At 46.5% G+C, this 23802-nt stretch overlaps 1 pseudogene; it reads left to right on the top strand.

Annotated features, from left to right (window-relative positions):
• Window positions 1-87, top strand: LOC132646550 (U6 spliceosomal RNA; annotated as a pseudogene).
• Window positions 88-23802: the final 23715 nt, after the last annotated feature.

Genomic DNA, 23802 nt, shown 5'->3' with positions numbered 1-23802 from the left:
GTGCTTGCTTCGGCAGCACAAATACTAAAATTGGCATGGCCCCTGCGCAAGGATGACACGCAAATTCGTGACACGTTCCATATTTGTTATGACCGGCGTGTAAAATTAATAAATAAAAATAATTAAAAACAAAAAACAAAAAGTGAGTGATTCATGGCTACTAGGTGACCAGTGTGCAGGGCCTGGAACACACATGGCTAGAAAATAGGTACCAAGGAACTCTGGGTAATGAGTCTGTAACAGACCCCTCTGAGCAGATGCAGAATATGAAGGTCGTTGCATTTTGTGTGACTGCTTACCAAAGAGCAGAATCAGCAGAAAAGAATCTTAACCATCATGTGACCTCCTTTGACGTCAGTCTCAGAAAAGACCCCTGTGCCCAGATATATTTGGTCCTTGTGGAGCTCCTGTCCTCTCCAGGTCATACTAACTCCCCCTTCTTTCATAGGCTTCCCTGCACTCTGCCAAAGGTTTGGTTATGAGTCTTAGTATCTGCTTTGATACACTGTAGAGTCTTTCAGAGGCCCTCTGGAGTTAGGCTCCTGTCCTGTTACTTGTTTTCTCCTACATACAATGCCCATCCCATTTGTCTTTCTAAGCAAGGATTGATTATCTTACCCCGGGTCTTTTTTCTTGTTTATCTTCTTTAGGTGTATAGATTTCATTGTTTATCATATCTTATAGGTCTATGTAAGTGAGTATATACCATGTGTGTTTTTCTCCTTCTGGGATACCTCACTCAGAATGATCTTTTCTAGATGCCACCATTTGCCTGCAAATTTCATGATTTCCTCATTTTTGATTGCTGAGTAGTATTCCATTGTGTAAAAATACCACAATTTCTGTATCCATTCCTCCATTGATGGACATCTGGGTTGTTTCCAGGTTCTGGCTATTGCAAATAAAGCTGCTACAAACATGGTTGAGCAAATGTCCTTGTTGTGTACTTGAGCAAATTTTGGGTATATGACTAGGAGTGGCATAGCTGGGTCTTGAGGAAGCACTATTCCTAATTGTCTGAGAAAGCGCCAGACTGATTTCCAAAGTGGTTGTACAAGTTTGCATTCCCACCAGCAATGGAAGAGGGTTCCCCTTTCTCCACAACCTCTCCAGTATATGTTGTCATTTGAGTTTTTTATTTTAGCCATTTTGATGGGTGCAAGGTGAAATCTCAGGGTCGTTTTGATTTGCATCTCCCTGATGGCTTAGGAAGTTGAACATTTCTTTAAGTGTTTCTCTGCCATTCTCTACAGAGAATTCTCTGTTTAGGTCCGTACCCCATTTTTTAATTGGATAACTTGATTTATTGCTTTTTAACTTCTTTAGTTCCTCATGTATTCTGGATATCAGCCCTCTGTCAGATATAGGGTTGGTGAAGATCCTTTCCCAGTTTGTTCTGACGACAGTGTCCTTTGCTTTACAGAAGCTTTTCAGTTTCATGAGGTCCCATTGATTGATTGTTGCTCTTTGTTTTGTTTTTCGAGACAGTATTTCTCTGTGTAACAAGCCCTGGCTGCTTTGGACTTTGTAGACCAGACTGACCTTGAACTCATGGAGATCTGCCTGCCTCTGCCTCCTAAGTGCTGGGATTACAGGTGTGTATCACTAAGCCCGGCCTGCCTCCAAAATTCTTGAAAAGAAAAAAAAAAAAGTACAGTGGCAGAAATGGAAGATTTGCAAAACTTAGCAATATGAACTCACACAGGCCAGCCCAAAGATCAACCACAGGCTTCCAGGGCAGCCCAGGGGCTCAACCAGACCAAAGGTGACTGTTTTCAGAGGATCACTTTCACATCAGAGGAGATGGTAACCCGTTCTGATTGCAGCAGATACTTTGTCGCTAGAGTTGCCTTCCTTACCCACTGTATGTCTGCAAACCTCTCCCTCCATGGATTTCACTCTCAGTAGTCCACAATGCATTGCCTCTGCCTTTATAGGGATGGGTTCCTGCCACAGAATTCGCTGGTTAAATCGTGTGCCTTCACAGAACTTGAAATGGCTTTGGAAGACTCATTTACATTTCCAGCTAGACAACAGTGTCTCCATAAGCTAGAGCAGCGTCCTCTAAGATCGCACAGAGCAATGGCCAGTACATAATCAGGATTCCCACCATCTGAACTTTGGTCCTTAACTGGTCCTGCGCTCCTGGATCCCAAGGCTCAGTGGAATCACTGAGATTCCACTGAGAGTCACAGCCGCAGTTCAAGAGGAAACAGGAAGCAAAGAACGCCTCTTCTGACTTCCCCTGTTCCTATTTGCATTCTTGGGTTTTCACGAATCTTGGTTGCCACACTGACATGGCACCTGTCAACTTCCTTCTGCCCTTTTCTCGGGCACAATGGGTTTGTCTGTTGTGACTGTCAATGGGCAACTGGGGTGCTGGTACCCAGGGGGTGTATATGTAGGGCTGTGTCTGGTAGGCTGCCGCCCTCTGCAACTGTACTTACTTCTTCCGTGTCCTGTATTAAAACTTAACTAGGAAGTACAACACAGTCTCTCCAAGGTGGGTGGGACTGAGCTAGGAGTAACCCAATAAACGGGTCCTGATAAATGAACTGGGTTTTTTTTTGTTTTATTTTGTTTGGTTTGTATTTTCGAGACAGGGTTTCTCTGTGTAACTTTGGCTGTCCAGGACTTGCTTTGTAGACCAGGCTGGCCTCGAACTCACAGTGATCAGCCTGTGAATACCATTTCTTCTTCTTCTTCTTCTTCCTCTTCTTCCTCTTCTTCTTCTTCTTCTTCTTCTTCTTCCTCTTCCTCTTCCTCTTCCTCCTCTTCCTCCTCCTCTTCCTCCTCTTCTTCCTCTTCTTCCTCTTCTTCCTCTTCTTCCTCTTCTCTTCTTCCTCTTCTTCTTCTTCTTCTTCTTCTTCTTCTTCTTCTTCTTCTTCTTCTTCTTCTTCTTCTTCTTCTTCTTTTGGTTTTTTCAAGACAGAGTTTCTCTCTGTAGCTCTGGCTGTCCTGGAACTCATTCTGTAGACCAGGCTCAGAACTCAGAGATTTGCCTGCCTCTGCCTCCCAAGTGCAGGGATTAAAGGCATGTGCCACCATCACCCAGCTTGTGTATGTCACTTTTTTTTTTTTATTAGCATGTTTAATGGATGGAGATTAGGGTCTCCGAGAACAAGGGAAAATTCGCCGATGGTGAGTGATACTACAGAGTTACAGCACAGCTGCCCCTTCAGAAGCGGTGGGTCACACCACGAAATGCCCTACAAAGGCAGGTTGGCGGACAGAGAGCAATCCTTCTCTACTGCAGAGCCATGAAGGACTCATGCCAGAGCGTGGGGAAGGAGAGGGAGTGTGTCGGAGGAGTGAGATCTGACAGATAGAGGCTGAGGGTCGTCAAAAGACGGTTTATCCCACCCCTCCAAGAGAGTCTGGGACAGTACAAGCTGGTCCTAGGCCCTCCGTGTATCCACCGGAGAGAACATGCTCGCGCTCTCTTTTTAATCAGCGCGTCTCAGCAGTAAATGCACCCTGCCTTCTCTTCCTGCTTCTTCAGTCCTTCATACCGATTTGGGAAATGTCTTCTGCCTGTGACATGAAAGAGAGGAATCACAGCTCCGAGGAGTAGGCTGAAGAACGGAACTATGGTGATTCCCTCATAGAGACTAGACATCCAGGAGATGTAAGCCCTGACTGGGCTGGGGAAGGGTGTCATGGCTCTGTCAGATCTGGAAGCCTTACATGTAAAAGGCCCAGTACATGTCGGAAGCAGGCAGACGGAAGGGAGGATAGAAAATCCCGGGGGCTCAGTCAGGGGACCTCCAGTTTGGCTTGGATGTGGGTTCCCTGTCAGCGTTCAGGTTCTGCATTCTAAAAAGATGACGGCCTGCCCTTCTGCGGGCCACGTTGTTAGAAAAAGAGGTAAAGTCCGGGACTCACAGCAGAGGGCGCTGTAGAGCTAACCGGCTTCTGAGCCCGCAAAGGTTTTTTTTGACCAGCCGGACCCGTTCCTGTATTGAGGTAACTGAGAAGGGGTCTGAAGCATATCCTGCCGCGGAATTCAAGTAAATCGGAACCGACAGTGCTTCACCTTGAAATAGCACTAGCTTTATCCTAAACGGCAAAGAACACAGTATAGGAGGGTAAAGAACAAATTATTTACTTTGTGGCTCATGCTTACAAACCCGTTATTTAAAGGAGCAAGCAACAAACTGCTGTTTCATGCAGTGGACGTTTCATATCTCCGTGTGAGCGAGGTGAAACTATGGTTTTTGTTGTTGTTTTGTAAGACAGGGTTTCTCTGTGTAACCCTAACTGTCCTGAAACTCACTCTGTAGACCAGGCTGGCCTGGAGCCCAGATCCGCTTGCCTCTGCCTCCCAAGTGCTGATAAAATTCTTAAAAATAGATGAAAATACACACTAAAGGCTTTCTTTAAGCACCAAGAACAGCAAATTTCACATCCCACCCAGCATGCAGGTTACTCGTGGGACTTGCCTGGCCCAAAGCAAAGGAGCACAGAGTACAAAATAACGATCACGTTCAAGTCCACATTTAAAAAACAGGTTCCTTTTCTCTTCTCGCCTTTGAGCTTTCTGTCCTAAACGGGATGGCCGTATTTACCGAACACGGCCCTTAGCGACACAGTTAAGTGCCTCCTGTCTGTCTTTGGCCCCTTTATTGAATTTCCCCCTTAATTTCCTTTCCTAATTTTTTCGTTCTCTTTTGGTTCCCGAGACAAGGCCATACCGTGTAGTGAGACAGCAGATGCCCAACCCTCTGGCCTCGGCCCCTCCACTCCGTTATCCTCCTTAGATAAACACTGTCCCCCCCCCCACTCCCCATCTCCCCACCCTACCCCCCATCAGCTGCTCTATTCTCATGTACTACATCGCCTGAATCTCTTTTCTCTGCTCTTCAAATAAGAAAAAAAAAATGTGTGGTCCACGTAGATTAGAGACATTAAAAACCACTCTTGGCTATTGGTGTGGAATGTTGGAAATACAAAGGTAAAAGGCTAGGGGTGTGTGTCCCCGCAAATAGAAAGTAAATTCATGACTGGGAAGCCGCTCCGCGGGCTTACTGCTGTTGCTGTTTGTTTTTGATAATGTGCAATTAGAGAGATCTGTGAAGATCGCTTTAAGGAGTCAACGTCCTGCTTTCAGAGCCAGTTGGCCGAGGCATAGATCAACTCGGAGACTGACGGTCGCCTCGCTATTGGATTACAGCTGTATTTTTGACGAGTGTGGCAGCTGTATCATCACTTTGATCACCCAGGAACCCACAGTGTCTCTTTAGGCTAATAAATAAAACATTCTTCGTTAAATATTTCCTCGTAAGCAGCGCCAGGCCTGCAATGTCCCTCCCCCTATACGTTACAAAGTGAAATGATCTAACGGTAATCAAATCAAATCAAATCAAATCATGTCTAGGAGTTTTATAGGCAACTAATAGCTATGTTTGTGAAGTGCACATCGGATACCAATTGAAGGGTACTCTTCTCTCTAATATAATGCACTATGCATATTTCACCAACTGTCTCGTGATATCAAATGCATTTAACAAGGCGATTATGTAGGTCAAATCACTTTGTAAGTTCTTTCAAGAATGGCTTTTAGACCTATTATGACTTCTAATGGTGCAATTTGTTAAGTGATTGGCATTTCTAGAGTCCTACTTCTGAGTGCCCGGTAGAGATACTTGCCTGCCCTGGCCATCTATTCTTACACCCCTTCTCACATGCAGCAATTTTGGAATAAAATGGGCCATGAAAGAGCCGGGGGCTGCCCGGGGCTCACTCCTCACTTGTAATTGCTCAAACAACTTCCTCACTGTCAAGATATAATTTGAATATACTAATTTCAGATAATTTCTTTTAAGTCCACGTGAATAATGTTCTGAGAATTATTCTTTTCCTCTTTTCCCTCAAATATTAAATATGGATGGCCCTGCTTTTTTACATTAGGAGCTAGAGAGCAAATTTTGGTTGTCGTTGTGGTTTTTTTTTTTTTTTTTTTTTGGTGTGTGTGTGGGGGGGGTGATTTAGAGACAAGGTTTCACTATGTGGCCTTGGCTGTCCTGGAACTCGCTTTGTAGACCAGGCTGGCTTAGAACTCACAGAGCTCCTCCTGCCTCTGCCTCCCCGTGGGCTGGGATTACAGGCGTGTACCACCTCACCCGGATGCTATTTTTTTTTAAAAGGACTATTTTCATTTTATATGTATGGGTTTTTGTCTGCATGTCTATATTGCACCATGTGTGTGTTTGGTACTTTCAAAGGTCAGAAGAGGGGATCAGACGCCCTGAGATTGCAATTACAGGTGATTGTGAGCAGCCATATTGGTGCTGGAAATCAAACCAGGGTCTTCTACAAGAACAGCTAGTGCTCTTGATTGCTGAGCCGTTTTTCTAGGCCCCAAGTTAAAACTTTTAAAAAGATGAGTTAGCTCTTTTATTATGCTTCCTGTACAGTGGCGCCAAAGGGAAAAGTGAATGAGCTATCATCAAAATATCTACTGTTTGCCCACAGAGCAGTGTCCCGTCTGTGTTGGTACTTCAGTTTTACTCAGTTTGCTGTTCAAGGTAAAAGTTACTGAAAAGTATGTAGTAATTCCCCGTCTTCCCTTCCTTCCCCCTTCTCTCTCTCCCTCCCACCCTTCTTTCTTTTCTGATCCTTTTGTTCTTGATTTGTTTTGAAAGAGTCTCTCTTTACAGTCCTGGATGGCTTGGAACTCACAGATATCCACCTGCCTCTCTCTCTCTCCCGGAGGAGGCTGGGATTAGAAGTGTGAGCCACCGTGCTGGGGCCGCAGGCCGATCTTAAGCTGCTGGGCTCAAGTTGTCCTCCTCCCTTAGCATCTGAAAGAACGGGTAAGTCCTATGGGGCTGGTGCATGGTGATTCCTCCCCCTATTAAAAAAAAATATATATATATATATATATTCATTTGTTTTAATGTGCATGAACATTTTGCCTACATGTATGTATAGGTACCATATATGTACTTGGTGCCCAAGAAGGTCAGAGGAGGGTTTTGGGTTGCCTGGAGTTATGCATGGCTGTGAGCTACCTTATGGGTGCTGGGAACCGAACACTGGTCCTCTGTAAAAACAGAAAAAGTTCTTAACCTTCAAGCCGTTTTTCCAGCCCCTCATGCTAGTTTCTTGATCTCTACTCTTTTTGTTTTGTTTTACAGACAGGGTTTCTCTGTGTAGCCCTGGCTGTCCTGGAGCTCAGCTCTGTAGACCAGGCTGGCCTTGAACTCCCAGAGATCTGCCTGTCTCTGCCTTACCAGTGCTGGGATTAAAGGCTCGTGCCATCACCACCCGGCCTTGATTTCCACTCTTCAAAAGTTATTGTATAAAGTGACTAAGCGTACATTGATGAGATCATTCATTTTAAAAGACAACATCTCAATAAATAATTTTTAAAAAGCCAACGCCTCTTTTAACTATACCTTTGGTGTTTGCATACCCCCCCCCCCATTAAAGGTCTACAACCCCAAGAGCCTTTAACCTGAGTACTGTCTGGCAACTGATTCATCACAAAAGAAGTCGGCTTCCCATGGTACCGTCCTGCCAACAACATTCTGGACAGGAGTGACAAAACATGTGGGAGCCCGTGGTTTTGTTCTTTTGATGTTCTTCTTCTGGCATGACGTGGGATGACAGTCCCTGGGCCTCCGAAGTCTGTAGTCACAGCTCGGAAATGAGGCTGACAACCTGGATGTCCACTGGGTTGTCCTGGGGTCTCGTGCGTTCACTGTGCACATTCTCACACCCATCTCCCTTGTCTTCAGTGAGCCATAAGGAGGGCCAGACTGAAGGCGGAACACGGAAGCCTGCCTGCGTGTCTGGCTGAAGTCGCTACAAAAGAGTGTTATTTAATTTTTCCACTTCTTGCACTTCAATGGATGTAACACTCACAATCCTCTCTAAGCTCATCAACCACAAAAACTTAATTAGATATCATATCTCCTTGGTTTAAAATAGTATTTAATTTTACATAATGTGTTCAGCCAAAATATTAAGATTCCCTAAACAGAAATGTTCCCTCTATTTTTTTCCCTGGGGCATCTCTTTCAATTTTTTTGTAGCTTTTAAAAAAATTATTCTCCTTAAAGTATGATTTCGGCAGTTTCCCTCAGTGAAACATCACGGGGTCCCCAGCTGCCACTACTTAATTGACGATGTAATCCCCACTTAGTGACTGTAGCGCCTCCCGGATACCGAGTGTGCAGGAGTAAATATTAACATTCGTGGTAAATGTGCGATGCCTCTTCTTCCTTTCCCCCCACAAATTGTCTTTCCGCTCCTCCGAGTGTCATCTGAAGTGAGATTATATTAACCGTGCCTTATATGGGGTTTGGAGTGCTGGAGTTGAAATTAATGGGCAAATATCCTTTTCTCTTGCAGGCTAAATGAGCACTCTGTCTTTGGAGCCATACCCAGGTGTGACAGAAAGACACAGGCAGAGGGGACAAAGCCAGCTAAGAATGCTCCATGCAGGACCAAAGGCAGGCACACTGCGGCTTGGCGAGAAAATAAAAGGAAAAGAAGGAAAAGACATTTTTAGAATAAAACCCCAGAACAGGCAGTGTGGGAGCATACAAAGTGACCCTGATTCTCTTCGTTGACGTGGCCGGAAGTCCCAACCTATTCCGTGGTAGTATTTGATCCTTTTCCTATTTGGCTCCATCTGTGTGATGGCACGAAAGACAGCTCCAGGCCCACAGAACTGAGAGCAGCAGTAAAGTCAAGCCCGTCCGTGCGGAGAAAATTTTAAATTGACGTGTAGTAATTCCACATACACAATCGTACGATTCAATGAATAACCCAATGCCCAGTATGATGCCCAATGGTGGTCCCTGGCACTGGGAGCGGTCAAACAACTGCCTCTGAGTCTTCATAAAATATACAAATTGTAAGCAGTAGTTGCCCCGCTATGCTGTAGGGGTAGGTATCATGGTAAGTGAAATGAGCCAGGTAGAAACTTGAGAGGAGAGAGGAAGATTCTGTTTGCTTCCTAGCCACAGTGTTTACGGCTCCCTGAAGGAGCGTTTGTTTGCCGAATTACAGCAGAGGGCAGTAGAGACTATGGCATGACCATGCTCTAGGGTTCCTGAAGCTCAGCAGCCTCTGATTGTCCCGGCCACAGCTCTCTGTCACCGTGAATGTCTGGTACCAAACATAGGTCGCAAACATCTCAACTTTTCAAAACGACACTCTCTCCCGACCATTTTTCCCGGTGGGCTGTGATTTTTCTGAGCTGTTGCTTTGGGGACACCGTCCTTCTACTCCATATGTACGCAGCCAGTTCCACTGCGCATGTCCCCATTAGTCTGACACGTTCGTGCATGTAGATGCGCATGTATCATTTTTTTAATCAAAACCAGAAGGAGAAATTATTACATAACCACGATCTCAGTCCTACTGAGGGACCTGTCATGGCGATCCTGAGGGGGTTTTGCGAACATCTGTTCAGCATCAGTCCCCCACGAAGAAATTATTCTTATGCTCATTTGAAAGACAGGTAAAGAAACGGTCAGACTGGTGAGACAACCCGGGGCAGATGACAAAAGCAGTCTCCTTCAGTGACAGAAAGCTCCCCAGCCCGGCTAGCAGAAGCTTCTGGGCCAGAGCATTAGTCACCTGTTACTCCAAAGACACTGAAGAAAATCTCAAGAGCCTGCTCCTAGCATTGCTTCTCTCCAACAGCGAGAGAGAAGCTTCCTGGCCTCACCCTGTCAGAACCAGATCCTGCTGGCTGATGCAGAAGGCCTTTGTTCTAGCTGTGTCACAAACGTGAGATTCTGCCCTTGGCGGAGAGTCCACAGATGGGGCTCCCAAGGGGACAGTATGTCCTAGGACATTCTTCTGCCGAAGGTTCCAGAAATGGTCCCTTTTCAGGATAAGACTCTCTGTTTGATCTAATGCTACATTCTGGTCCATTCTACTCCACTGAGGGTTTTTGCTGTAACAACACTTGAAAACTCGGGTTTATGAGATCTGTCTTTCTCTACAGGGCAACTCAGTTCCTTTGGTTTACATAGTAACTTGTTCACCTCAATCTAGCTATGGATTCTCAGAGTTGATCTAAATAATGGGACCTGCCTGACACTTGTTCTCTTACCACTGTCTACACGGGCTAGAGTCTGGGTGATAACCACCATCTCACCGGGGCCTTGGACCAAAGATGAAGGATGCTGCTAAGTGGTCCTCATTTTTAGAACGAGACTGAGCAATTCCAGGCCTTCTTCCTTGGCTTATGGGAGTCACCTTACATGGTTCATGTGTCACCTGGGGCGCAGGGAGCTCTGAGAGCTGGCCTCGGGTATGTCAGGGCAACTGCACAGCCATTTTTGTCCTGGCTCTGCTATGTTCCATGGGCTTTGGGTTTTTGCTCTTGCCTGGTGTCAGACTCCCTTTTCCCCCTTCTCTAGACTGAGAAGGTTCTGAAGCCTGGCTGAACCTCCTCTTTCAAAACTGCTGCTCCAGCCTCTTATCCCTGGGGCTTGGGCTTTGAAATGCAGGAGATTTTTCTCATCCTTCTACAGTGACATCCCTTCCCTGAGGCAAAGATGCCACCTGGTCTTGATGACTGAAAGAGGATGAGGGGGTGGGGGTGGAGACAAGGAAATGTTAGGAAGGAAAAAAAAATTCACTGAAAACCCTATTTTAGCACCCATGCACAATAAAATAAATCTAAATATAAAATAAAAACAGAAAAGCCAGAACAAAGAATGTGCAATAGAAATGGAAAACCAAGTCCAGGGTAGAGAAAAAATCCTACATCATACAGTAGACACGGGTAAGCAGTAATTATGCTTGGATTTGTCTCTGGGTTTCCTGCCTCCTGGCAGAGGGAGTTGGGGCAGTCACTTTATGCTTTTGTTTTCAAAACACAGAGAACACATGGACCCATTACCAGGCTTTTCTTTTGCCTTGAATTCAGCAAGAACCATCACTTGCGACCTTAAGGCAACCCCAGAGGGAGTGGCAACTTTGTCATCATGGCAATCCAAAACAGAGCTCAAAAGGCTCTTGGGTTCCTGGTCACTCCACACTTGAAGCCTGAGCTCACAGCAGCGCTGCCCGGCACGCTGGCTTTCCTGGTCGTCTGCTTGTGTGGTTTTTCTGTTTTATTTTTACACCTCTAAGCATTAAATGTTTGGAGTGATGAAAAGCACACACAGGAAAAGAAAAGGGAATTTGAATGAATAGGTACTAGAGCTGTGAACCCTCGCCAGTGGATGTCCCAAACCTCAGATAGCACTGAACCCTCAAACTTAAGTTGTTTCCTAGGTCAGGTGCATCTTCACCCAGTGCCCTGTCATTCAGGGCTTCATGTACGGAGCCACTTGGGCATCATGGCCCTTGCACTCGGAGGCCATCGCTAAGTCAAACGGGCTTGCTCACATTCAGTAACCAAGATGGCCATCAAGTAACATAAACAGCATGCACACACACTGCAAGAAAAGAAAAGATTACATTTTAAGCGGGAAGGCAATAGGACAGCATGCTTAGAAAGGGCGCAGTTTAAAAGTCATGACATGTTTCTTTCTAGGACTTTCCATTTGATATTTTTGAACGATGGGGGATTATAAGTAACTAAAACTCTGCAAAGTAAAACCATAGAAAAAGGGTTGGCAACTGGGTTGGAAAGACGGCTCAGTGGTTAAGAGTGCTTGCTACTCTTGCAGGGTACAGTTCAGTCCCTAGCACCCAGGTCAGGTGGTTCACAACCACTTGTAACCCTTGAGGACCTGACACCCCTTCTGGACTCCTTGTCATCCTCACACATGTGTATACACAGACATACCCATGCATATAAATTATATGTATGTATGTATGTATTTAAAGACAGGATCTCTGTACCTAGCCCTGGCTCTCCTGGAACTCACTATGTCAGCCAGGCTGGCCTTGAACTCACAGACAGCCACTTGCCTCTGCTTCTCATCTGCTGGGATTAAAGGTGTGCATCACTACACTAGGCTCATAAATATATGTATTAATAACATATTATATATAATATATAATACATATTGTATATATTTAAATATATACAATATGTATTATATACAATATATATTTATTAAGGGTAGCTACCATCCTAGAGAAATGGTTAGGCCAGTAAAAGCTAGGCTCAACAAATAAAAAAAAAGGTAACTACCAAAGCGAAGAATCTGTTGAGCTACCATATTCCCAACTGTCCTCCCTCCCTAGAATAGTCAGGATGCGTCCAGAGTTGGTCTGCACTTTATCTATGCTTGAGAACCTCCCAAGTTTCTAATGTAAACGTGCAGTTCTTTACCTGGCTTTCCCCTTTGCCAGAGATCTATAGATGGTTCCTATCAGACCCTTTCTCAAATGGTTAACAAAGGATTTCATGACATAGGTAATCTGCATTATTAAATGAGCCCCTACTGAGATTCATTTAGGCCATTTACAATCAATTGCTTTTTAAAATGACGCTGTAATGAGTTACCTTGTACATACTTCTTTGAATAAACAGAGAAGTGCATCTATTTACTAAAAACCTGAGTGTAGAATCATTTAAAGAGAATGAACATTTTCAATTAGGAGAAATGATTGCCGAATTGCACTCCAGAAGACTGAACAATTAGCTGTCCTGTGAACAGTATCTCAGAGTGTCTGTTTTGGTCCCCATTGCCAGCACAGAGTATAATCTTTTGTTATTGTTGTTTTATCTTTATTTATTCCTTTCCTGATTACTGTCCCTGCTTCATTTACAATGCTTAAAGCCAGGACCCACTGGATTTGGTACCAGGCAGAACCCACTGCAATATCAAAGCGTGGAATCCCTTGCTCCACTAGGAATTTTAAGGTGGTAACAGGTCTCTGAGCACGGGGGGGGGGGGGGGGGAGGATGGAGCAGCTACCGAGCTGACCTTGCACACAGGGCGGAACAGGGAACAGCGAGGGAAGGCCAGGGAATCATTAAAAATGACAAGCCTGAGACTTCCGTCTGGAGAGGAACACGCGGAAAAGGACTGTCAGGACGTTCTTGCTCACAGCTTGTCGCTTCACGACATGGGGAACAGATGCGCTGTTTGGGGCAGCTCAGCACACCCAGCACGCAGAAATCTAGTGAGGAGCTTGCTTCGGCGAGCGAGCGTTTGGCTGAGTCCGGCTTGGTCAGAGGACACCGTTAGGCCTGCCCTGCAGGCTAAGCGGGAGCCGGGGCACCCACGCAAGCTCCTTCCGGAGGCGCGGCTGGGTCGCGAACCTCCTGCGGGCTTCTGGACCTCCGAACAGCCTGTCGCCGGGGCCAAGCAGCCGGGTTTAATCCTCCAGCTCTCCGCCCAGCTTGGTGGAGGGCGATGAGCAGCCGTCCTTAAAGCCCGGGAGCTCCCAGCCCGCTGTGTTTGGGCAAAGGGGGTGGGGCTCCAATCGCCACGGCGGGGAGGGGGATGACAGGGATGTCCGGCACCCTGCGCTCACTCTACAGTGACTGAAGGGGTAAGCGCCCTACAAATGATTGCTCCAGACAGCACCCTCAGCGCAGACCCACGCTACAGGCTGTGGCCTAGGCCTTGCAAGCTCGGGCTGCTTTGGCAGCTGAGTCTTCGGCTCTCATGACTGCCCAGTGTGGCCCACGTAGGGTTCAACCTTTCATCCTGAAGTCCCAGGGAGGGCCCCGGCCTTACCGCCCACCCGACCTGACCTGTAGAGTTACTTCTAATCGGCTCACAGGTCTGCTCCAAGGTGCAGGGGCCAAATCTGGTATTGGCCTTTTTGCTGGCAGAGTCCCAAGGGGCACAGGACATTACAGGGCAAACGACAGCACCAGCTGGGTGCCGGAGGCGCACTCCTGTAATCCCAGCACTCAAGGAGACTGAGGCAGGCAGATCTCCGTGAGTTCGAGGCCAGCCTGGTCTACAAAGCGAGTCCGGGACAGCCAAGGCTACACGGAGAAACCCTGTCTCTAAAAAACAAACAAACAAAAAGACGACAGCATTAGAGTACACATGTATCTTCTGGTCTCCCTTACAAAGGGACAGCATGCACCACTGGGTTCCCCCTGACCGGGCTTCTTCAGCCCTAACAACCTCCCAGAATTCCTAAAAGCCACCATGGTGGATTAGGTTTTAGTGTTCTCAGTACTTGACAGTGTGCCTCCGAGGGCACTGAGACACAGCTTGTGTGTGAGTGTGTGTGTGTGTGTTGGTTGTATGTATGTAGTGGTGGTTGTATGCATGTGTGTGGTAGTGGTGTTTGCATGTGTGTGGTGGTTGTATGCACGTGTGTGGTGGTGGTTAGCTCTAGGGCTTGGGCACCCAGCAATGTGCCAGATTTCTTTTGCAATATTTTGCAAATAGGCCATACATTACGCACAACTTTGGTGGTACAGCCCCTGGGATTTCCCCCATAATTATAGTTTCTCTTTTCAGGCAAAAAAAAAAAAAAAAAAAAAAAAAAAAAAAAATGCTTGTAGCCTCCTGCTGACTCAAAGCCCTCCTTTTTTTGAGTCAGACATAGTGGTACACATCTGTAATCCCAGCACCCAGGAGTCTGAGGACAGGACTGACAGTGCTCATAAGTTCTGGACCAACCGGGGCTGCTTAATGAGTCTGTGAGGAAACCAAAGCCCAGCAAAGCAGAAGCATGGCCTGGGGACGGCAAGCTGCTCCCACGCAGGGCTCTAATCCACCACAGTACCGCCAGGCTGCACCAGAAAAGCCCTTCGCAGCCAGGACTTGTCCTGTCCCCCAGTCCCAACCCCTTCCCTCCCACCCTTTTGTTGGAGTAAAGATAGCTTTCTGCTTCTTCCTCAAAGAAATGATGAGAAGCTAGAATTCAATTTTTAAAAAAGATATACTTATTATCCATACAGTATTCTGCCTGCATGTGTGTCTACATGCCGGAAGAGGGCACCAGATCCCAGTATAGATGGTTGTGAGCCACCTGATGTGAGGGCTGGGAACTGAACTCTGGAAGAGCAGCGAGGCCTCTTAACTGCTGAACTATCTTTTTTGCCCCATAAATTTTAAAACAAAACAATAACAACAAAACCAATGTTCCAGCTGGGCGGTGGTGGTGCACGCCTTTAATCCCAGCACTTGGGAGGCAGAAGCAGAAGGATCTCTGAGTTCAAGGCCAGCCTGGTCTACAGAGTGAGTTCCAGGATAGCTACACAGAGAAATCCTGTCTTGAAAAAACAAATAAGCAAACAAACAAAATGCAAAACAACAACAACAAAACTCCCAAGGTTCCTAGGGCCTGGAGAGATGGCTCAGCAGTTAACAGCACTGGCTGCTCTCCCAGAGGACCCGGGTTTGACTCTCAGCACCCACATGACAGCTAACAAACATCTGTAATTCCAATCTGTGGGGATACAACAACCGCCCCTGGACTTTTAAGGGACACATACATACAGTTTAGACAATATGCAAGAAACACCCAAATACAAAGTATACATGCAGGCAGAACATTGTATACATAGTAAGTAAACAAATCTTTATATTAAAAAAAGTTCCTGGGAATTATGAAACATTGACTATGTGAAAGAAAGTAAATGCATATATGTTCTTCTCTAGCACCCCAGCATGCCTGCTTCCAAAATACTAAAAGAAGGTTTGCATCAGCGCCAGGCCTATTCCCTCTTAGGAGCAAGAGGAGGGCAGCATGTCAGAGTGGGCAATCCTCTTGCAAGGTTAGCTCTCCCTCCTGGCCAGAGGTCATCCACTGCCTCTTCTGGAGCCAGGTGACAAGTTCAAAGCCACAGTATCTGGAGGAGGCTGGAGGGAGGCAGACAGAGAGCAGCGTGGGAGAACAGGTGGTCTTCAGACCACACACCACCATTTCCTTTTCTTTTTTTCAACTTTCACGAGAGTCTGCTACAAAATACACCTAGCCTGGAGTTCCTGGTTCTCTGTGTCTCTCCTTCAGAAGGGTTTCTGTGATTAGCTGCCCATTCCCGGGGCTCTAGGCAGGGTTCCCTGTTCATGCGCTCCTGTGCACGTCCCTCGACAAGCGCCAGTGTGAGACATCAGATTATGCTCTCAGGTCATAATTCTCACCACTGCAAACTGCGTGGAGGACGTGCTGACAGGAACATACAGCTCAAATGTTGTCTTATTCCGGAAGCAAAGAGACCAGCTCAAGGTCACGGCATTACTGGGTGACAGCACCGGGCCTCAGTTTCACCTCTGCTTCCCTGTTAGGGACCACTTGAGTGTCCTGAGGTCTGAACCCTGCACCACTCTCTCTCAGTTCTCTCGGACCTGCCACCTCATTTCATTCAGGTCCCTGGGCTGGCTTGCTTTAGACGCTTCTGGAGCCTGTGGGGACCCTTGCTGAACAGTCTGGGTCCTGCTTCCAGGCCCGTTTCTTGTAGCCATGAGAGGATTTCACTATGTAGCTCTGCAGGTCCGGCTGTCCTGGAACGCACTCTGTAGACCAGGCTGGCCTTGAACTCACAGAGACCACCTGTCTTGCACCCAAGCAACTCTCCTGCCTCTTTGACTCGGGCATCAGCACTCTCTGAGGGTGCCTTTCTCACCACTGACATGGCACTTGCACCCAGTTACTGGCTCCACCCCACCCCCCTTTCCTGTCTCACTTTCCATTCCAGGGCACCGGCATTGGTGGCCAGTAAGCTTCTCCTTCATCATTTCTCTTGAGCCTGGTCCCTGGACATTCTGTTCTCTTGGTCAACCTGTCTGCTGGATCCTACTGAAGTTCTCCATGCCCAGGAGGTGTGTATGAGTGTATATGTGTGTTCATGCTTACTTTTTTTTTTTTATGTCCTAGTTACTTTTCTATCTCCGAGATAAGACGCCATGACCAAGGCAGCTCATAGAAGAAACAGCTTGTTGGGCTTTCAGTTTCAGAGGGTGAGTCCATGACTATCATGGCAGGCGCAAGGCAGCAGGCAGGCAGAGGCCCTGGCTAATAGCTAAGAGCTTATATTCCGATCTACAGGCCCAAGGTGGAGAGCGTTAAGTCAGGTAGCAAGGGCTATTCTCAAATCCCACTCCGCAGTGGCACACCTCCTCCAACAAGGCCACACCTCTTAATCCTTCCCAAACAGTTGCACCACCAGACTAAGCACTCCAGTACATGAACCCATGGAGGCCATTCTCATCCAAACCACCACAGTGTGCACACGTGTTTGGCCTGCACGTATGCATGTGTTTCCTGTGCATGCCTGGTACCTGCAAACGTCAGAAGAGGGAGTTAGATCCCCTACAGCTGAAGTTACAGATGGCTGTGTTCTGTCGTGTTGGTGCTGGGAACTGAACCTGGGTCTTCAGCGAGAGCAGCACACGCTGGAAACTGCGGAGCCGTCTCTCGAGCTCACCATGTGCCTCCCTGCCCCCTGTAACCTAAGGTTTTATATGTGCTAGGCAATTGTTCTATCACTACATTCCTCTTTTCCTCCCCTTCCTTTTCCTCTTCTTCTTCCTCCTCCTCTTCTTCTTCAAGTTTTATTTGTGTGTCTGTGTGTGTTTTTGCCATGTATATCCCTGGAGACCAGAAGAGGATCTGATCCCCTGGAGCTGGATTACAGGTGGTTGTGAGCCACCTAACATGGGTGCTGGGAACCGAACTTGGGTCCTCTGGAAGATTAGTAAGCACTCTTACAAGATGAGCCATACATATTTCACCCCCCAGTCCTCTTCTTTATAACGAAAATATAATAATTGCATGTGTTTGTGGCATGCAGTGTGGCATTTCAATATATGCATACATGATAAATAAGCGAATTTACATGCCTATCACCTCAGCTACTCACCATTTCTCTGTAGTGAAATCATTTGAAATTTCTCCTTCACAATTTTGAAATGTAAACATATTAACTCAACTGCAGCCATCCTGCTGTGAGTTTAGCACTCGGGCTCCAGGCTGTCTTATTGATAAGATGCAACCATTCCCCACCCCCAGCTGTGGTACCCACCTGTCCACTCTATTTCCATGAGTTCAGCTGATATCACCCAGCACTCATCTCCCTGTGTCTGGCTTAGTCATTTAGCACAGTACCTACTTCCGGTGCACCCGTGCCGTCCATAAACGACAGGATTGACTTCCTCTTCAGGGTTCAGCAGTATTTTACGATAACCCTGTTTCTCATCATGCCTCTCCAATCATAAACATTTAGGTTGCTTCCCGGGAAGCCTGCTGCAGTGGACATGGGGTCTCATCACCCCATGCATCTAGGGACAGACCCAGGCCCTTGTGCACTAGAGCCTGGCTCTCTGCCACTGAGCTAAAGCCATGGTCCCAAGGAGGGCTGCTCGGTATGGTCCCAGGGAGAAGGGAAAGTATGTTTTCACTCTGAGGCTTTGACATTTATAACTCATCATCTCTACCTAGAAGGTTCCAGATGCTGTCCTTCCCCGTTCAGTGAGAGGTTTTTCACTATAGATTCTGGTGGAGGAAAGGGCCCTAGCCGGCAGTCATAGCCCAGAGGTCGTGAGTCATCAAGCTGCCTGCCATTACAAGGCCTGGCTCATCAACTGGTCCAAGCTGGCATCAGCCCTCAGGCCCCGCCCTCTCTCCACTGAACTGACCTGGCTTCTGTCACCATGGTCCCCCAGCACTTTGTGTAGTGTGGCCACAGAGGCTGAGGAGTGGCTGTGCTTAATGGGGATCTCAATTTGTTCATTACTGGAAAAGCTGTCGGTGGTGACATGTAGGGACATCCATTTTAATTATGGCAAAGGGCCTCCTTATTAATTATTTAGATCCAAGAGAAAATAATACATTGAAAACAATAGAGAAAAAGTGGCCTCTTCTGCCTCGAGTATTTTGACACCAGGCCATCGAAGTGTATGCTCACAGATACACACAGTACACATACTCAAAACCTATGAACACTGCAGTCCACACGGGCCCGTTGATTCTGTTCCTCTGGCATCTAAGAATGATGTCGTTTAAAGAGGAATGAAGCAGCAGAGATGACAATGCTGGCCGTGGTTGAGAACAAGCTGTAGGAAATCAAACTGGAAAGTCACAGGTCTTGGAAGCACATTTAGTTCACATAACTGGTCCCCTTGCTGAACTCTGGTCGCTCTGTAGACCTAGGCAAGACAAGGTGAAGACAGGAAGTCCTGCCAGTCATTCAGGGCAAAAACACCTTCCGCATGGTGACAATGCGCCTCCATGGGCACTCAGCCCAGGCGCCGAGCCGAGTCTCCACCTGTTCTTCACCCATGAGCACTTCATGTTCCCAGTTTCTATTCTGAGTTCTGAAAATTGCAGGCAAATGGAGTTCATTTCAAATCTCTAGGGCTGGCTGGTGGTGGCGCACACCTTTAACCCCAGCACTCAAGAGGCAGAAGCAGGTGGGCTTCTATGAGTCTGAGGGCAGCCTGTTCCACCCTCCAGACCTTGGTGTCCAAGAAACTCCAACATGGCTAGGGTGCAGCTCCGCAGCGGACCACTTGCCTGACATGCACCAAGGCCTTGCTCATCCCTGCACCGAGAAGCAACAAAAACAAAACAAGGAACCACACAAAGAAAGGCTGTTTTCATCTTGCGCATTGTTCTGACTCTTGATTTAATGAGAATATATTCACTTCCGCAGGAGAGGTGGCCTGGCGGTTAAGAGTGCCCGCTGCCCTTGCAGAGGTAGGTCCCAGGCTCGGTTCTCAACATCCACGCGGAGGCGGAGTGACTCACAATCACCTTCAACTTCACCCCGGCAGGATCTGACACAGGGCACCAGTACTCATGTCACATACCTGCCCACATGAGTAGAATTGAAAAATAACACAAAACAATTCCCAAAAAATTAACCTCAAGCTGGGCGTGGTGGCACATGCTTTTAATCCCAGCTTTCGGGAGGCAGAGGCAGGTAGATCTCTGTGATTTCAAGGCCAGCCTGGTCGGCGTAGAGAGTTTTAGAACATAGAACATAGAGAAATCCTGTTTCGAAAATAATTGCTTTTACTCCGAAAATATATTCACATGCTTTCAGAAAGTCTTTAACTCTTACACAGTTCACAAAATGAGAGCCCCCTCAGCTCTCTGCCAGCATCCTCCCCTCAGCTGTGACCTTGTGAAACTTCAGTCTTGTGCCTGTCTTTGTGGATGTTTGTCCCACGTGTCCTCCTAGTTTGCCCCACAGAACACGTGTGCGTGTTTGTGTGTGTTTTAATGGCATGTAACATGCAAGCTGCTCTGTGGCTAACCTGTCCTACCATTTGGTGCATCTGTCCATTTTTCGAGTAGTTTAATAACCGCCATGGAACGAATTGGTTTGAATGATTCACCTCAAAATGACGGATGTGTGGTCACTTCCCATTTTCCACTCTTGCAAGCCACTGCTAAAATGAACCTATAGGAATCTGTAGCTTCAAACACTGGTATTCCTTAAAAAGTATTTTGTTTGTTTGTTTGTTTAATGAGGTAGAATTCATGTCACATCAGGCCAGGTGCATTCCTGTAGTCCCAGCACTCAGGAAGCTGAGGCAGGAAAGTTATGAGTTCCAGCCCAGCCTTGAATACTAAATCAACACCTAAGTTTTAGTTCAGGGCCTCTGTGCCTCTGTAACACCATGCAGCCATCACCAGTATCAAGTTCCTCAACCTCTGTCACCTAGAGAATGCCTCCCCCATCCCTATTTCCGAGTTTCCCTTCTGTCTGTTGATTCTACTTTCCCACCTGCATCTGTGGATCCACCTGCTCTGGACATTTCACACAGGTGGCACCATGCCATATGTGCCCTGCTATGTCTTTCATCTGGAATCATGACTCCAAGGTTCTTTCATGCTATAGCATGTCTCGGTGCCATGCCCCTTTTCTTTGCTGAGTAATACTCCATTATATGGGTGGACCACGGTTTGTTTTTCCAATCCTGAAAAGCAGGGTAGCAGAGGGAAGCCTCCTGGGCCCTCCCCAAGGGCAGCCCTGGTCTTAGACACTGTGTTTCTTTTTCTAGAAGTGACCCAAACTGTTTTGTTCCATATCCTGGAAGACTTCTTTCCAAGAACTTTTGTTGGTTTTGCTTTTTCTTTTAAATCAAGAGTTGGGTAAAAGAGCCACAGGTCCTCAAGTGCCTCATGAGATGGAGTTTCTTGAATTGGGAAGAATTTTAGGAAAGTCGGTGGCTTGGTCAGTTTTTATTACGTGTGCTAAAAATGAACCAGCTCACTCTACAAAGGGTTCCCATTGCTCCTGAGATTTGACCCTTGGGGGCTGGCAACTGGCAACTGTAATAATGTCTTATACCTCAGCCAGTGGGGTGTGCGCTATGCTGGCCCCAAGTTTCTGCAGCTGCTGAGGTTGCTGTTTTCCTGTTCACACTGCAAAGCTGCACCTATTTTTCTTCATTTCCCTTTTCCTTTGGTCTCTTAAAGCTTTTAAAATCTACCTACTGTGTGCCACACGGTGAGCTAAGGAAGGCAAGAAACGGTGCCCGTACCTTCCAGATCATTCCAGGACAAGAAAGGTGTGGACACAAAGAAACAACACAGCCAAAGAACCATCAGCCCACCCAATGGGAAGAGGCAACTGCTTGACTCAGTGTCCCCATCTGGACCAGCCCCTGGCCAAGTGATGTGGAAGGCTTGCAGGCAGACAGCCAGGTGGCAGGGTTGCCTCTCAGAGGCTGTCACACATTGAGCTCAAATCTTCTCCACTGCCCTGAGGTACAGCCCTGGGTCTGGGACTGACCTGTCAGGCTTTGATTCCTGCTGCCAGATGAGGAAAACATACTTTTCACACCCAGATGTGTGCGTGTTTGTGTGTGTGTACCTATGTATGTATGTGTGCAGACAATGTACAGCTCAAGAAATGTCACTCAGCCTTTGCCCATGTGCCCATCTGTCTGGTTCCGCGTGGCTTTTGAACTAACAGCAACCTGGCTTCTTTCTCAAAACATCTAGTCCCAGTTTGGACCAAAGATTGATGGTTCCCCAGGAATGTGCAGGAGGCCATTCTGCTGGCCCGTATGGTTCCTCCGTAGCTTTGCAGAACACCAGTTCCCATTGGCACCCCACTTCCAGGCCCTGAGGCCAGCTCCCTGCAAAGTCCTTTCAAGGGGAGCTCCCTACCCCCGCAGAGTGGGGGAATCACGCTGACCTCCCATAGAGGGCAGAGCCACTGAAGAACTCTCTGGACAAACCAAGCCTGAAGCTGATAAGATCTGTTCTGTTAGAACTTTCTTCCAGCGTCATAAATCTTTTATTAACGTTTGGTATTATACTAATTAAAACTGTTCTCTGTATGTATTATTAATTTCCCTAGCACTTCTTGCTGGGGTGACATTTTTAGCCAGCTAAGCAGAATGTAGCACAGTAAATAAGAAGAAACTCATTTCCAGACAATTAGCCTTGCAGAAAAATAAGTTGGTTAATGGAAGGCATGATGATTACAAATTTTACCTAAATAAACAGGGTATCTTAATGGCGACTCTTCAAGCTAAGTAAACACATTGGGGTGGTAATGTCCTAAGCAATACTTAAATGTAACTGTTTAATAAATTGGCAAATTACTCATTTCATCTTAGAACAAAATGGTAATACTGTAGTAATAACCTAGTTTATATCCCGTAAATATGAGGCATTATCACTTTAGCTCTGAAGAAATCACCACAGTGATATGTCAGCATTGATCTAAAACTGCAGCATTTTATCTCAAGTTTATTACCCATTTTTGAGAATCGCTGAGATTTTCAGAGCATAATGGCAATAAAAGAAGAATTTAAAAAGCGCTTTAATGTGCATAAGTTAATCAGAGGTATCCTCGGGGGGAAAAGGAAATTTGGTAAAACATGAATTATAAGCATCATTTAAACTTACTTTGGACACTAGAGATAATAAATGGCACCATAATTTAGAAATAGCTTTTAACATCAATGACGGTAAGTACCACTTTACTGTTCATAAGAATTGCAGAGCAATGGTGCTGAGGCCAATTTTATTAGCCATTTTTTTCTTTATAAAAGCAATCCAGCCCTTTCCACAACTGAGGAGACAGGAGCAAGAGTTACGTGCTAATATGCAAAATGCATTTAAGTTTTTTGAAATAGAGAATAATAAATTGTGCCAAAAGATAGAGTCTGGAGACAAATGAATGATCATTTAAAAGAATAAGGCGCTCTCAGAGTTTACATATTTGGGAAAACTTGATAAAAAAAAAAAAAAGGAGCCAACAAATTGTTCATACATTTTTCCATTTGCCGGAGCATGCGAGTGTGCTTTCAAAGCTGAGAGATGAAGCCATAAATCCCAGCGGTTGGAAGATGCTGCAACAGGAATATATTTCTGTAAATTGTCGCCACTGACAAATTGCTTTTAAACTACATGCAATGCAGGTTCAACTTCCTCTCCAGGAAATGCAGGCAACCTTCTTGCGGGGGCAGCCACAGTCCCTGACCTCAGCTAACCGAGTGCAGGCAGCCAGCTCGCAGGGTTGGATCTCCCACTCTGAGGGCACGTCACAGGGGCTCAAAGAGCCACCCACTAAGTGCACGGCCCTTGGCTGATCATCACAGAGCCTTGGTAATGGGCTGGAACATTGCACAGCCAGGTTGGCAGAAACTGTTTTTTTTTTTTTTTTTTTTTTTTTTTTTTTTTTGTGGAAGAAAGAAATCCAAGAGATCAGCCCAGACCCTGCCCCCTCCAGGATTTTAATAACTTCAGGTTCAAGGTCTTTGGCTTTTCCACCTGATGAACTTGAGGACACACAAAGCAATCCATCTTACTTGATCTCAAAAAGCTCAGGTGTATCTGGGCAACACAGATGCCAACTTCCTCTGCTTTGGACATGGCTTGTATAAAAGGCCTGGAGACCTCTTCAAAGAAGCCCCTGTTGGAGGTGGGCGGGGAAGATTCCAGAAAGTGCAGCAACTGGATGAAAGGTGGAGAGGGGAAAGGGAGGAGTGGAGT

This window comes from Meriones unguiculatus, chromosome 11 (genome assembly GCF_030254825.1).
Source record: "Meriones unguiculatus strain TT.TT164.6M chromosome 11, Bangor_MerUng_6.1, whole genome shotgun sequence".
Classification (NCBI taxonomy): domain Eukaryota; kingdom Metazoa; phylum Chordata; class Mammalia; order Rodentia; family Muridae; genus Meriones; species Meriones unguiculatus.
Note: the sequence above shows the minus strand (reverse complement) of the source record. Positions and strands in the feature narration are given on the sequence as shown.